Below are 16,038 nucleotides of genomic sequence, written 5' to 3'. Positions count from 1 at the left end.
TATACTAACTCAAATATCTATTAGAAATATTAATATACAACCTCAAAATCTCAGCAAACACAAGTGGCACAAAATTAAATATATTCACATCTGAAACTTCTAAAAACAAGCATAGAAATTTGAAGCCATGAAGAAGAAGTGAGTTATAATGTAAAAAGAGCATCAGCTAGACTAGCAGTCAATATGAGTTACAAAATTAGGCTTACAAAGTGGACATTCAACAGTGAGACTGCAAACAGTTGTGTTCAATGATCCAACAAAAACTTAGCAATATGGTCGTCTATGTTACACACCTCAGCACACTTGCAGTTGTGTCCTTTAGAGAACTTTCTTTTCCTTCTTTTTTACAATAACATTAACACATTTTGAGTTTTATTACTCCCAGTTCTTGCTACTTATTTTTTTGGAAGAGAATAAAACCAAATGTGACAAAACAAAGCAGTTAGTCAAAACAAATGATGGACATAGTACAAACATGTAAAAACAGAATACAAGGTAATCAACAATGGTTACCATAATGACTCTTGCTACCTTAAGAAAATTGCCTATATCATCAGGTATAATAAAATTGAACAAAACAGTAAATGATAAAACCAATAAAACCTAAACATTGGAGACATTGCTGAACTTCAAAAGAAGATAATAGTCAAATCAGAATGGGCATCATAATGAATCTTATTACCTCGAAGTAGTTGCCTATACCCTCAAAATTGATAATATCAAACAGAACAGAATAGAGTAAAATCAGTTGAAAACAAGATGGTGAGAGCAACACAGGGCTTCAAATCAAGTTAATAGGAAATCAAAAAAGTTACTATAATATAGCCTGCTAATTTTTAAAAATTTTCCCTTAATTAAAAAATAATAATAAAAAATAAAATTAAAAAAGGGGGTAGATTGAGATAAGAGAGCACATACCAACATAACAATACATGTCAAAACAGAGCAATTTAAGAAATGTAGTGTTTCACCACAAGATAACCCGACTTAATAGTAGTTAACAATATTGTAGGAAAGATTTTACTTTCACATATACTTCTCAAAACTCTTATGTTTCGTTGTGATTTTAGATATACTAGTTTGCCTGAAACATTATATCATTTCAATGGAAATTTACATCCTGAAAAATAATGATGTTGAGTTCAATAATTTTTTGGGAAAATATCTAAGTAGACTCTTTGCCCCTTTCAAATGTTATTATATTTAATTTTTGTGAGGCAGGGTCTCTCTATATAGTGCACCCTGGCCTTGAACTTGCTTATGTAGCATGGGCTGGCTTTGAACTCACAACGATCCTCCTGTCTCAGCCTCCTGAGTTGTGATTACTGGTGTGTGTCACCATATCCAGTTTATATTTAAATTATCAAAATGCATTATTTAAATATTCTAGCTAGTACTCATCACATGTATATACACTCATGTTATTAGATGTCTTTTTCAGTTTCTTGGAATTTGGATTTATGGTAGCTTTTTATTTTGAGGTTGTCTACTTCATCTATTTTGTAACTTGTTGCTCATGTTTTTTTTTTTTATATTTGTGAATTTATTGTACTATCAAAGGTTGCTTTACAAATTTCATTCCAAAACATGTGCATCTTTTATTTCTTTCATTTATGATTTTATTTTAACTTGTTTTTTGCATATAGTGTGATTTACATTTCTAACTTAATTTTTGAGTGCTTTAAACACAGTTAATGTATTACCATTTACTGAAGAGATAATCTTTACTCTATTGAGTGGTTATCACTTTGTTAAAAAAGAGTGGAAGATAATTATAATTACATGGGCTTATTTCTAGACACTTAACTTTATCCTATGTATTTTTATAACTGTTGTAGCACACTGCATAGGTTATTTACAGTTCATGTATATATCATTTTATGAAAACAAAAGCAAAAACAAGGAAGAAATAGAGCATATTTGAATAATAATTACTTATCTTGTATAACAATGAACAAAGGTAGAACATTTTAATGTTAATTATAATTTCCAAGGAATGTAGTAAAAAAATTATTAAAATGAATGTTTAGTATAAAACTGATATACTGAAGAATGTCTACTGAACAGAAGCAACGGAGCACAAGAAGAATGGAAGAGATATAAGATATTTAATATAAGCCAGAATATGTTAAACCTACAGAAAGTGCCTTAAGCATAAATAGACTATTTCAAAATACGTGAGTCAGCAGAATGGATTTAAATATCTAACAAATACTAAAGATATCTACTATATTTAAAGATACAAATTGGTTGAAAGTGAATGGACAGAAAATGTTATACAGGCAAATGGGTTTCCTTTATTTTGCCATAGAAGCCAGAGGGATTTCAAATTATGAATAAGACTCAAAATACCACTGCTGCTTGAGAGAGGTGGGAGTCATGCATCAAAAGTATAAGTGACTACTAGAAACTGAAAGTGTATCCCCACTGATAACTACCAAAGAAAGTGGGATCTGAGTCTTAAAAGCACAAAGAAATAAATTTTTCAGTAGCCTCTATGATCTTCAAATCAGCTTTTCCTCAAGAGCTTACAAATGGGCCTGTTGGATCAATGCTTCCCTTTTGCCATCTTGGCAACTTTGGAAGATAACTCAGTCAAGCGTGCCCGGACTAATTTGCTGAACTGTGAGTTAATAACTGTATGTTGTGTTATGCTTTTAAATTTGGAATAATTTGTCATACAGCAATAGAAAATTAGTACTCTGTCTTGTTTTCTAATAGTTCCATGTGCCTTATCTCTCATAGAAGTTGATAAGTGTTTGCAAATACATAATAAATTCCTATGCAGAACACACAGTACAGAATGAAAGACAAAGATTAGAAACAGTAAATACCAAGATTTATTCATAATTGCTGCTTGTTAATTTTGTATTTCTGACTTTCATTCAGCAAGGGTCAAGATTCAGTGAAACATTCTATTTGAGGGAAGATTCATGTATTTTATGATGCCACCTAGGATGAAAGTTACTTTTCCTCTCCACTTAGTACCCAGCGTGAGAAGACAAACATTTAAAGTGTGTTGTTAGTTAACCATCCAGTGGCTCTTATTTCTTTATGTTCTCATAGTAACACAAAATGTTATGGAAGGTGCTTTTCACATTTTGTTACCTCAGAACTCACAAATATTGGTCAATTTTTACACTTTTTTGTTTTGCTTATTTTTGTGAGACCGAGTCTCACCATATACTTCAGCCTGGCCTTGAACTCACCTTGTAGCCCAAGCTGGCTTCAAATTTATGGCAATCTTTTGGCCTCAGCCTCTTGAATGCTGGGATTATAACCATGTACCACTATGTAATATCTGTTCAATAAGCAAGGATTGTTCTTAATCATATTTTAGATAAGGGTACTTGGAAACCATGAATTTTCAGAAGCCTCTGAGTGCATGCTTGTATTCATGTGTGTGAGTATACACTTTGACCTTCCTGAAGAAAATGACTTACCAGTAATAACGGTTTTCTTATCACATCTGGGTTACAAATATATAAGTAGTAAAATAGTGATCAAGTTAATATAATATCCATCAGTTTTTAGAAGAAAATAAAAGTAACTTCCCTTCTTATAAAGATCATTAACAATTAACAAGTAAAACCATAATTTCACAGATAGTTGGTCATTTAAATTTATTCAGACTTAGGGAAGAAGTGAGGCTACATTAAATTTTAATCAAATTTTACAGCTGCTGAAATACATTCATGAGATATTTGATTGACATTCTTAACACAAACAGAATGATCCATAAAAAGGACCATTGCATTTTAAGGTCAGGCATGCCATTTTCATCTTTCTGTGTTCAAAACGTGTCTTACTGAAAAATTTACTTGTTTCAATATTTATTTACTCCATTTCTTATGACTTCATTTTCAGATATAATCCATGAAAATACTTAAAATAGAATAATATCATAGTTGTAAAATAAGTGAATGTGTTTTCCAGGAGTGAGATGTTGCTTTCCCACGAGAAAATATTTTTATATTTTATTTTAAATGAAATATAAAAACAAAAAAATACACACAATAATAGTTTAATATATGCTTTGGTCCAATATACAATACATGCATACATTATGTAATGTTTAAATGACTTTATCTGTCTCAATTATTTATCATTTGTTATTTCTTCACTATTATTCCCTTTTTGTAATCTGAAGTTGTTGATCCAATAGGAAGATTCTGTGTGCTTAATTTACAATGAAAGTACATTGAAGTGAAGGGATCAGTTAAAAGTTCTAAAAACATAATGCAGGGGCTGGGAATGTGGCTCAGTGTTAGAGTTCTTGCTTTGCATGCACAAGGAGCTGGGTTTGATCTCCAGCACCAAAAACAAACAAACAAAAACTAATGGAGTAAATACTTAGTGTTCTCTTTATTCATCATTGTGTTTTGTAATTCCTTTCTACTGTATAGTCTTGTAAGTGATAAAATCTATGCATGTGCCTCCATTAATTAAAATTTTAATTAAAATATTTTAAATGTCAGATATCCAAATGGTACTCTCTCAAATTAGAGACAATAAAAACTAACATATCAGAGAATACAGAGACATAATATTAAGGAACAAACTTCCAAACCTAACATCTGTTCCAAATATATATGTGTTTTTGAGTAAGTCATTAGTTTCTTTCTTTTGTTGTTGTTGTTGTTGTTTCATTGGTTAATATTCTCTAGACAGTGTTTTTCTACGTAGTTCGGGCAGGTCCTGAACATGCAGTGATCTTCAGCCTCCCGAGTGCGGGGATGTAGTGTTGGTACACAAATTGGGAGAATTTGGAGGAAGTAGAGCCAGTGAGAAGTCCTTTGGACATACAGTCAAAGTGGATTGTTGGATTCCATTCACTTTCTATTTCTTTCACTTCATGACCATGAAATGAGTGATTTTGCTACAACACAAGTTCTATCTAGGATGCGCTACCATTTCACAAACCCAACTCAACAAGGTCAATTGACTACAGATTGTATTTCCAAAGCTAGGACGCAAAATATAGCCTTTGTTCTTTTAAGTTAGTATCTCAAATAGTTCATTATACTCAAATAGTTTACTGATAAAAAAATTGACAAGTGAATATGTACAATGATGCTACATTTTACCTCTAGAAAATTCTCTATGAATGATTTCAAAACTGTAATATAGTAGTGTTTTACCGTGAAACCAAAATTTTAAAATGTATCAGACAGATATAATGTGATGGTTCAACAGATAATTTTTGGAAGTGACAATCATATTGTACTCAAGAGAGTTGAGAAAATAAGGACTCATCCCTTGTGACAAAATTTAGATTTTGACAAAATTCATTTAATTATTGCTAAACTATAAACGTTAGATTTTTCAGTAAAGGAACAGTTTTCAAAGCAATTTTTTATTTCAAAATCAAAAAAGAATAAAAACAATGATACAGAATTTTTAAAAATACAAGTTTAACAATGGTTAATATATTGTTAATTTTTACCTTCAAAGTAGTAGCTCAGATTACAAGATATAGGCATGAAAAATGATCAAACAGTGAAAGCACAAATCACTTGGTTTTATGAACTAACAGAGATTAATAATTTAATTAATATATAAATGTACATATAATAATTTCTCTTCTTTCTCCTTTGCCCTATCGCAGTTGTTCTTTCCTTTAGAGCAGTCTCATAATGGACAGGTTTTAAGGATAAATGGTACTTATAAAGCTACTAGGATTCCCACCACTGAATTTTTCATATTGGAATGAGTGAGTTATGTGGTTTTGTAACAATTTTCTGGGACTATTATTTTTGGATTGTCAAGATTTTGGCAGATTTTCTAATGTGATCCCACTACAGCCACAGTTGAATGGGTGATGAATGGCTGTCTTGATGCAAACTGCACAAACCACTCACCTTTCTCTAGAAACTGTTACTGCAAATGAAAGAAATGTTTTAAGGTTGTATTAAGATTGCAGTGTTGCAAATGTAAGTGTTGTTACATGAAAAGTGAGGTAAAGAAATTTGTCCTTCAGAAAAAGAGAAAAAAAATCTATAAAAGAGTTATTTATATATGAAATCAAATAAAAGCCTCTAAGCATACTTTTTTTTTTTTTTTTTACTTTTTGATTTTCCTCTTGGGTGTGTTGAGAAATTCCAGCTATTTAAAAATTTATGGTATTTTCTCTTGCTTAAACTAATTCAAGTTGATAAATATCAGCCAAATGGGGCTCGATCTCTGTAAAATTTTATAAGAATAGCCAAAAAGTTTTTCTGGGTTAGACAAGCCAGGCATCACAAAAATGTTGAGTATTAAAATTACCATGTATTTTATGGAGCTTTATAAAGATATATTTCAATATTGGTGGTGGTGTGAGCATGGAGAGAAATTTTTTTTAAGTGATTGTGAATGACATGTTTTAAAAATTAAAAGCCTATATTCATTCATCTAACAGTAGTGCATATCTATTATAAGGAAACACTTATGGTTTGTAATTAGGTGTATCTCCAAAGCCTCAGTTGGTCATAGGTGAGGCTTTTTCAGAGGTGTTTAGACTAGAGTGCGTGGAGCTGGAATTGATTCAGAATACAAAGCTAGGATCAAAGACACAAGGATAAGGGTGTGAGTGATATCCACCCTAAGTAGCCTGAATTAAATATAAATACAAGAGATAAAAATAGCTGTGGTTATCCTTGCTGCTTTGCTACCTTCTGGCTGCCATAAACTTATCTTCTCTATGAGCCCTGTCTGCCATGGTTTACTTCCTTGGAACCAGCCAATTATGAACTGAAACCTCTGCAAACTATGAGCTAAATAAACATTTCCTCCTTTAACTTTTGCGTGTTAGGTATTTTGGCTCAGTAGCAAAAAATGTAACTGAGACAGAATTCAATCCAAAATGCAGAAAGTGCTTAATCATGTTAATATAAACATCACTTATAGTACTAAACTTTGAAATAATCTATATGGGCAATACCTTGAATTATGATTGACTTAATTTTATACAATGTTTATAATAAGAATCTCTATAATATTTTAACAAAGGAATGTCATATAATTTTCTCTTATATAACTTTAACAAAATTAGAGACCAGAAGGTGGGGAGGAGGAGAGGAAGTAAAAAGAATCAAGACACAGTAAGTACCAATTCCTGACAATGAGTTTATTGGTTTATTTATTTTTATTTTAAAGAGAATAAAACAAAATAGAATAAAGCAAATCACAACAGAATAAAGCAACCATTACAAGATTTCAAAACAAGACAACAGAATACCAACAATAGCTATCATCATGTCTTGTTTTCTTCAAAATAGCTGGTTTTTGTAGCAACACACACAATAAAGTCACAAAACAAAACAACAAAATCAATCAAAACAAAGGAATGAAAGCATTACCAGAAGTCAACACAAGACAATAGGAGATCAGCAATGACTATCATGTCTCATGTTTAATGTTTATTGGAAACATAAATTAATATTTTTTTAAAAAACAGAAGGTTATATTTTATTTCATTTATTGTGTGAAGATAAATTTGGTAATTTAATACGGTACCAAAATCCCACAATATTTTACATGGTGTTTCTTACCGTTCGCATGCAAAATGGTCTTTAATTTAACAATGCTTTGTGTTGTCTAACACCCTTTCTCTGGTTCTTCATGCATTCTCATAACTTGACATTTGAATCTTTTCCAAAATATGATTAACCTCATTGCCTTTGTGAAAGAAAACAAAGCACTTTGGCAGTTTTTAAAAATACAACATTGCACAGTATTTGCCAAGAAATTATATTTTCATTTTTCCACAAGTATTGTAACATCAGAAAATTTTTAAAACATTGTGAGCCTGTAAAAGCATAATATTCACTGTAGATGTTCTGTGTCTTCATTATACTTAAGAAATACTGTACTAAAATATCTGGCTAATCATGTTAAAGAGGAACATATATTCCATTTATTTCATTGTATTCCTCCTTAAAATATCATTTTGTCTTTACTAATCTATAAATTTTTTATTTTACAATAAGTATATTTTTATCATATACGTTCTCTCTAGGTAATGTTAAATGGCTTAATATATAGTCTATGAAATGGAACAAATCGAATTTTCCAAAACGTACATTTTAAAGTTGAGTAATTTCATGAGTCAGTCCTTTTTCCTAGTTCAATGCATTTTCAATGTTAATGCTTCAGCCATATTTAATCTTAACTTCATATATATTTGAGTGAATATCTTGTATTCAAAAAATTAAAAAAAAAGGTTAAACCTATAGCAGAATTTAAATTATAATTATATCCTATTTAATTCAGAAACAAAATAAAGTACCAAATGTAATCATCCTCTGCTTTATACTTTGTGTAACTGTATAGTTAAAGTAAAAAGTATTTCATAGAAAATCACAGAGTGCTAAGCAAAAACAACTTGGCATCTTTGATATTACAAATCAAGACACTAAAATATAAAAATACGGCCAAAAATAAAGAGAGAGACATAGATCTCCATGAACCAGGAAAGATCAGAGAGAAATTGAAATGTACAGAGAAACTGAAGAGCTAAAACACAAAACAGAGAAGGAACAATATGTGCTTTCTCCCTGATTCCTGGCTTGTGGCTCCTGAGAAAGGCGGATCAAATCTACTGAGACAAAGTGGAAGCTGCACACTTCAGAGAATTCCAGGAAAAATACAACGGTGGAACAGACTGATAGTGCTTGTGCACTGCAGCGAAAGTGCGATATTGTGTTCCCGTGGACTCCACTGAAGGCCAAAAGCTGGTGAAGGAATCCAGTTCAAAGATACACCATGTGCTGTGGACTGATCAGATACCATTCTGGGGATGGGTTGTTTATATTTGAACTCAGTACTCAAAGCGCCTAGAGACAACTTTAATTCAACGCTCCCAGTGTTACCCCCTTAGAGAGACTGAGGGAGAAAGATCCATGGGAGACAGTTGTGCTTAGGGAGCTGCAATTTGGCCAGAAAAGAGAGCCCCTGAGGGGTTTACACTAATGAAAACCGAGCCCACACTCACAGGCAGAGCCCAAGATCAACATGAAGTGCTCTATATTTTTGTATTTTTCTTTTCTCTTTTTTGCCACAAGAGGAAAACTGTTAAAGTGGAGCCATGAATCCTAAAGCCAGTGTCACATGTGTCTAAAAAATTACGTAAAAATATTACATTAAAAAAAACTTTTAAAGTATAAACGGAATATGCCTTCTCCTTTTGGGCCGTGAGATCCTTGCTGGTTTGACCTGCAATGCTTTGGGACCCTTGTGGAAGACCTCACCCATATCCTGTTGCCTGCTGGTGCCATCACCCATCATGGATCTAGACCCTGATTGACTTCTTTATCTACCAGTGTGAGTAGAGACACATCTTGACTTGGACATCACCAAAAGTTGTACATCCTGACACGAAACTACATTTGCAATCACAGAGAAATGTGTATTTTATTTGTTTCATGATTTTTTTCTTTTTGGTTATATTGCTGTTTTTTAGGTTTTTGTGGGTTTTTTTTTTGTTGTTGTTTATTGACATTGTTTTTGCTTTTATATTTCAATTTGCTTTTCCTTCTTTCTTCTGTCCTTCTTTATTCGTCATCAGTTTATTGGGACTTGTGAAATATTTCTTTGTCCTTCTTGGTTTCTTATATCTTATTACTTTTTTAATATTTACTTTCTTCTCTCTTTTAATTTCTGTATCTTTATTTTTCTTATTTTATTCAATATAGTTTAGTTCATTTCTCTCTTTCTTTTATCCTCTTTTTTATCTGTGCTTTTGTTTTCTACCTAATTCAGTGAAGAACTTTCTACTCCCAAAAGGATCTTTTTTACTGCTTCTCTCTCTTCTTTCTCACATCATAAAAGGTTTAAAATTTTTTTCTCTTGCATTCACGAATTCTAAAGGCATATATCTTTGTTAGTATAACAATAGAGTTTTGTTAATCTTTTGGCAGCTAATTAACTCTGTAAAATTACTGTTAATGTCTTTCTATCATTAACAGAAATATAGTTGTTTCATATTTAGTTTATTTAGTATGCATTATTGTAAGTCTGTAACTGGATTATCTTAATGTTCACATCATACTTATATGTTTCTTCTCTAGAGTTAAAGTTGGTATCTAATTGATTTTTATGGTGTGTTATTGTCTTATTTATTTTGGATGATGCTACTGTAGATGATTTGCTTTATAATATAAAGTATTACAGCTGTTATTTCTTTGTAAGTGATTTCTCAAAATACTTTTGTAACATTAGCATTTCTATAGTAAATTTCAAGAGAATTCAGTGTCAGGGTTAGTATCCTGCATTTTCTTTCTCAAATTAACCTACATTTTTAAATCCTAGGGCAAAGGCATAGTCTATTATTAGCCGTACCCAAAGTATATCACTGAAAAGCAGCCAAAGACATCTCCACTTACTTAATCCTGAAAATAAGACTAGGTCTTATACTATTTTTCCTCCAAAAGATAGGGCTTACTTTTATAGGATGTTCTTTTTTACATGTATTAACAATCTACATTTATTCATGTATAAAACTCTATATTTGTTCATGTCATCTTCTGGGGGAACATCATCAAGACTCTTAAAATCCCAAATTCTAACATGAATTTCTCGTGACTCTGTTTCTTGCAGAAACATTGGTCCTGATATCATACGTTGAGTGATATAGCTCTCCTTAAATGAGCACTGCTTGTTCATTCAGTCTGGTCACAGTGCAGGTGTCAGCGATTTTATCTCATGAATTCTTTACCAAGTCACAACCACTCGCAGGTGAGGTTCCACAAGTTTCTATTAAATCAAGTGTTAACTGAAGGCTTAGGAGACAGGTGTGGCAATGAAATGATGACAGTTAAAAAGGATGGTCCACACAAAAGTGATAAAAAAATGCAAAAGCCACCAAAATTCACAACACACTTCTTCATTTCACACAAAGTGTATTAAGTACACTACCAACATACTGAAATACAAAAATTCATATTGTATACAATCAAGTACATTCACTATCTAATGTACATGTTATTTGTGCATTGTGTCTGCACTCTGGTCATTCAATAATGTCTTGAGTATATTTGTTTACATAGGTGGTTATCTCTGTCCAAAGGGACCCACTTTGGTATTTATCAATACATAATTATAATATCTATCTTAAATATTAATGTTGATATCAATGTACATATATATTTATTTAAATATTACTAATATATAATTTGATACACTCACCATATGCTAACATATGCACACTAAATGTATCCGTCAGGCTAACGATTTTTACTGAGACTTTATTTTTGGTGCAGGTCTTATATTGTGAGCATGCTAAAAATCATACTGAGTCTTCTTTTTTGGTTAGTTCTTATTTTGGGGGGAGAATGGTACACTACCAACAGGGTTTTTACAAATAAATGTACACAACCTTAAACTGAAACAAAACGAACAAATAAAAATAGAAACAAAAAGGAGGAAAAGCCTGCGCAAAATCTAAACTCCTCTAGCATAAATCCATGGCAATCTGAGGGGAAAACTAGCACAGCCACATATCTGAATTATTAAAATTACCACAAAGAAAAAAAAAAAGATTTGAAAACAGTTCAAAGAGATATTAACGATGATCATGGGAAACATAGCTAAAAATACATAATAGAATTAACAACCAAAATGATTCAAGAACATTCAGAAGACACTAAAAAAAGCCTAATAAACTCTACAAAATGATATTAAGCATAAAAGATCATTTTATTAGAGAAGTGGAGCCCATTAAAGGGTTTCAGTTAAAAATTCAGGAGGTCAAAGCTTGCACTGAAAACTTAGTTGGCACAAATGATAAATGAGAGGACTGAAGTTTAGAACTAGAAGACAATGATGTCTTCAAAGAGCAATTATTCAAAGATAGCTTAAAAACAATTTTAAATTGAGTCGAACACATTATATCATTAGCAAATTAATTGCAGAAAATAAGTACATGGATAAGTACAGTATAGAGAACCATAAATATCCAAAATCAGAAGAGAACATCTCTGTACTATATTATACTCAATGTAAAAGAAGTCTATCATAGGAACAAAATGTTAAAGGAGCTACAGAAATGTAATGAATAACAAAGGAAGCTAAACCCATTCGAACTATAGTAAACTTTACACAAAGCCAGATTCAATTTACAACCCTCATGTATGTATACTTTGCTTCAAATCTGATGGAGAAATAAGGTATTTCAATGACTAGGAGAAAATGAAGAAATTCATGATCACCAGAATAGAATTACACAAATCTCTGAAAGATGTTCTGAAAAGAAGCAATGAAGCCAACAATGATACTATGTTAAAAAGAATGAATATACCTGGAGGTATGAGTAGCTAAGAAAAGGAAACAAAAGTAAGCAAAAGGAAAATACTGCAATGATAGGAATAAAACACTATCTCTCAATAGTAATCCTTGAAGTGAAGGTTGCAATTCCCAATTCAAAAGACACATATTAGCAGAATGGTCAAAAAAATTCAGTATACAAGAAACACATTTAATTAAAAAAGAAACTCACAGATTAAAAAACAAGTGTTGGAAAGCAATATCCCATTCAATGGCAACCCAGAAAAAACAGAAGTAGCTATTTTAATTTTTAATAAGTGAATATTAAATCAAGTCTCATCACAAAAGATAGAGAAGGTCACTACTTATTTTCAATAAGATATTGACAAACAGAATGTAGCAAGTCATCTAAAAGATCACACATCATGACCAAGTATAATTTACCCCAGAAATTCAAGAAAGATTCAAAAATGCAATTAATTTATCTAATACATGGCATAAACAAAAGCAAGGTAAAAAATAAACGTATAACCTCAATAGATGCACAAAAATTATTTGAGAAAATTCAATATCTATTCATTATAAAAACTCTGAAGAAAGTAGAAAAAGAAGATCTTTATCTTAATCTAAGTCACATTATGAAAAACCTATGAGCAACATCATAGTAAATGGAGAGAAGCTGAAAGCATTTCCAGTAAAATGAGGAACAAGACTAGTTTCTTGTTACTTTTCTTGCATTGTTGAGACAAAATACCAGATGTTCAAAATTAGGAAAGGAAAGGTTTATTTATCTTACAGTTTTGGAGCTTTGAGTCCATAGTCAGTTGACTCCAACGCAGGGTGGAACAACACTGTGTCAACACTTTAAGGCAGCCACCAGAGCAAAAAGTGGAAAACCAAACCTCTTCTCCCAGCTGATATTGTACACAGGCCACCACTCTTTCCAGGGCAGATGTAGCACTCACAAAATATCCTTACCATCCTTTGTACAGAATGAGGATATTTACAAAGTAAAAACCCTGGATTCCTGCTAAGTGTTTCTGTTAAGCCTCTAATCTGCTCAAGTTGACACAATGTATCAACCATAATAACAACTGCGTCCACTATCACCACATCTGATCATTACAGTTCTCAAAATATTAGGTAGAGCAATTAGATAAGTGAAAAAATAAGCATGGTATGGAAATGAAAAAAGAACTAAGTTATCATTTGCTGATGATCTTGTCTATGAACTCCACCAAACGTCTCATATAATTAATAACTACACTGAGTACTGTAGCAGTTTATAAAGCCAACACTCAAAAATTGTGTTCTTGTACAGCAGTGGGAAACTCACTCAGACAAAAATTAAGAAAGCGTACTTTTCACAACAGCATCAAGAAAAAGGAAATGCTTAGGAGTTAACCTTACCTAGGAAGTGAGAGACGTCTACAGTGAAAATTACAGTACTCTAAAAAAAGAGATTGATGAAGACATCACATAATAAAAAGAGGCCCGGAATTTAGCTCAGCAACATTAGCACCTGCTTGGCAAGCACGACTTCCTGAGTTTGATCCCAGGTACCCAAACAAACAAACAAAAAAGATATTGTTTCAAAAAGGTCAGAATCAATAAAGTCAAGATGGTTATATCTTGAAAACTGTGATGCAGATTTAATGCAATCCCCTTTAAAAAATAGCATCTCTCAGAGAACTAGAAAAAGCAATCCTAACATTTGTATATCAATCTAGAATAGAAAAAGAAATTATGCACAAAAAGAGTTAATTTACAGACGCAAAAATCCCAGGCTTCAATTATACAACTAAGGTAACAGTGAAAAAAAATCAGCACAGTATTGGGAAATAAAACCCTCAAAACCTAGACTTGTGTAACAATGAAGCAGAATAGAAGATGGAGAAAAATCTCAAGTTATAGTGAGCTACCTTTTCGTTGATAAAGGGGACAAATGTTTTCTCTGGAGTAAAGATAGCCTCCTTAACATGTGGTGCTTAGAAAATGTCTATCATTCTTTCTATTATTTTGATTTTTTAATATGTCACGGATTTTCTGTGTTGTACGTATCACCTTACTTAATTATCACAATAGTAATCTTCATAGTAAAATTATAGTTAGCAATGCACGATAATTCTATGGATAAATAAATGAAACACAAAGTATAAATTCTTTTCCTGATGGGATATATTTAGTAAGTAAGAATTGAGACTTTCAACTATTGAAATCTTAATGCCTATGATATCAAGAGACAATAGAAAGCAAACTTGCTCAAAAATTTTTCTTGTGACTTTTGACTAAGAAAATTAGTGTTTCAATAAAATAAAATTTTTACTTTCTTCTTCCAAATTTACTATTTATTTCAATGAACTTACTGAATCAAAATATATGAGTCACTATATTCGGTATCAGAATTGATCATTTATAGAGAGAAATAAAAGGGCGAAAGATAAGAAAATAATTAGAGATATATTGATTACAAATAATATTCAGATTGATTATAGAGATGATAGTGAAAAAAGATGTCTTGGAGAGGAGATTAACCACAACTGACAAAAATTCAGTGAAATATATTATTTCTTTACATTTTATTTCTAAATATTTTAGGCATTAGTATTTGGTACTATTTTAAACTTCATACTGTATATAGTACACACAGTATTACTTAAAAGAATAAGTAATATCTGAACACAAGAATATGAGAAATTGGAATACAATAAAGTTTAGGGTTCCCAAATTTGCTTGATTTTCTTCTCTCCATTCCTAAAGTGGCAACATATATAAATATAGGAAAACCAAAATAAAAAGCATTTACACAGGAGATTTCTTCTCTATTCAGTATTCTCTAAGTGCACTAACCAGCGAGTTTTTTAATTTCATACATCATTTACAACTAGCTGTGTTGATTTTTTTACTCATTACCAAGCTTTGCCTGAGTGCCACGAAGATATACACAACAACTTTTGGACACACATTTGACAGTGTTACAGTTAGTGGAGAATAATTCAAATACATCTCACTAATCATGCCACAAGTTGAACAAACCCAGACTTACAGTATAAAGTGTCAACAAGGTAATTATTATTTGTACTTGATAAAGATTTCAATTCAAAATAAGTCCATGGCACTGATAAGTTCATGTGGTCCACGTACATAAAGACAAGATTTTGTAAGTATGTTAGTTTTAGATACAAATAATCCTAACATTTTCCAAATTTAAATTTACTAGACTTTGTCATTGATATAAGTTGAATATTAAGATTTTTTAGATAATGATGTTGACAAAAAACTCATTTACATTGGAGTTTCAGGTTATTTTTAATGTATTTTATTACTTTTTCTACATTTTCACATTGCAGTTCCTATGCAGGGAGAAGAAACACATGGAAAATTTGTGTCAGTAATTGTTCTTTTATGACACAAAATCTATACTCACAGCACCATCCCTTTAGATCAATTGTCTATTTATACAAGTGCAGCATCTATTATAAAGTAAATATATATATATATATATATATATATATATATCAGAATTTTCTGAATAAAGAAAACCAAGGAGTCATACTCACTAATATATTTATTTGTATAGCACACACACATGGAATTATTTTTCTCTGTGTTTATTTGTAATTAAAATGCTTATTCATGTGTCCGTTTTGATTAACTAATTTTAAGAAATAACTTTGTAGAATCACATTTGTGTAGAATAGAGAATTTTAATTTCACAGGGCAAACTAGCAAGTGAGAAATTCAGGGAATTATTGATGCTGTATTCTTGAGTCAATATTGTAGTTCAGCAAGGTG

This window comes from Cavia porcellus, unplaced genomic scaffold, assembly GCF_034190915.1.
Source record: "Cavia porcellus strain 051 isolate PalLab524CR breed Dunkin Hartley unplaced genomic scaffold, mCavPor4.1 scaffold_3, whole genome shotgun sequence".
Classification (NCBI taxonomy): domain Eukaryota; kingdom Metazoa; phylum Chordata; class Mammalia; order Rodentia; family Caviidae; genus Cavia; species Cavia porcellus.
This window is presented reverse-complemented; position numbering follows the sequence as displayed.